The following is a 1,030-nucleotide window of genomic DNA, read 5'->3' as shown; positions in this document are numbered from 1 at the left end:
AGACATGAATACAAAATTAGCCTTGATAATAATGGACACTAGATCCAGCTATTCCTGAACACCAGTTTTAATTGAGTTTTCTGTTAGTGCAATTAATAGTGTGTGTGTGTGTGTGTGTATATTTTTAAATATACATATATATATATATATATTTTTTTTTTTTTTTTTTTTTTTTTTTTTTTTTTTGAGATGGAGTCTCACTCTGTCACCAGGCTGGAGTACAGTGGTGCAATCTTGGCTTACTGCAACCTCGGCCTCCCGGGTTCAAGTGATTCTCCTGTTTCAGCCTCCTGAGTAGCTGGGATTACAGGTGCCCACCACCAAGCCTGGCTAATTTTTTTTTTTCTACTTTTAGTAGAGACAAGTTTTCACCATGTTAGACAGGCTGGTCTCGAACTCCTGACCTCTGGTGATCCGCCCACCTCAGCCTTCCAAAGTGCTGGGATTACAGGCATGAGCCACTGCACCCGGCCACAATTAAACAAATTTTAACTAACAGGGGTCTGTTTTCATTATGTGGTTTCCTCATAGGCCAGCTGAAGTCTCAAAGGCCATAATCATAGGCCCTGTGCTTACAGAACAACACTGTGGCTGAGAACCAAAATATTTACGTTAACTTTTCCTGCATTTACCATGGATCAATTAAAAATAATTTTGAACTCTTGGCCAGGCACAGTGGCTCACACATGTAATCCCAGTCCTTTGGAAGGCTGGGGTGGGAAAATTGCTTGAGGCCAGGAGTTTGAGACCAGCCTGGACAACAAAGTGAGACCCTCTCTCTACTAAAAATTAAAAAAAAAAATTAAACCCTCCTACAACATGGGAAAAGTAAATACTAGGCTGCGTGAGAAAAGTTCTAGACACCAGTGTTTAAGTGTGGTGAGCAGGGTGTTAAGGGCTGTTCAGTGTGGCACAGCGGCTTGTGCTATAGGTGACATGGACATATTTTGATGGAATTGTGCTTCGATATGACACCACTTTTTTAAAGGCAAAATGGGGTGATGAGAGGAGGCTTCTGGGGATAGGGAAG

Source organism: Cebus imitator, unplaced genomic scaffold (assembly GCF_001604975.1).
Source record: "Cebus imitator isolate Cc_AM_T3 unplaced genomic scaffold, Cebus_imitator-1.0 Scaffold399, whole genome shotgun sequence".
NCBI lineage: Eukaryota > Metazoa > Chordata > Mammalia > Primates > Cebidae > Cebus > Cebus imitator.
This window is presented reverse-complemented; position numbering follows the sequence as displayed.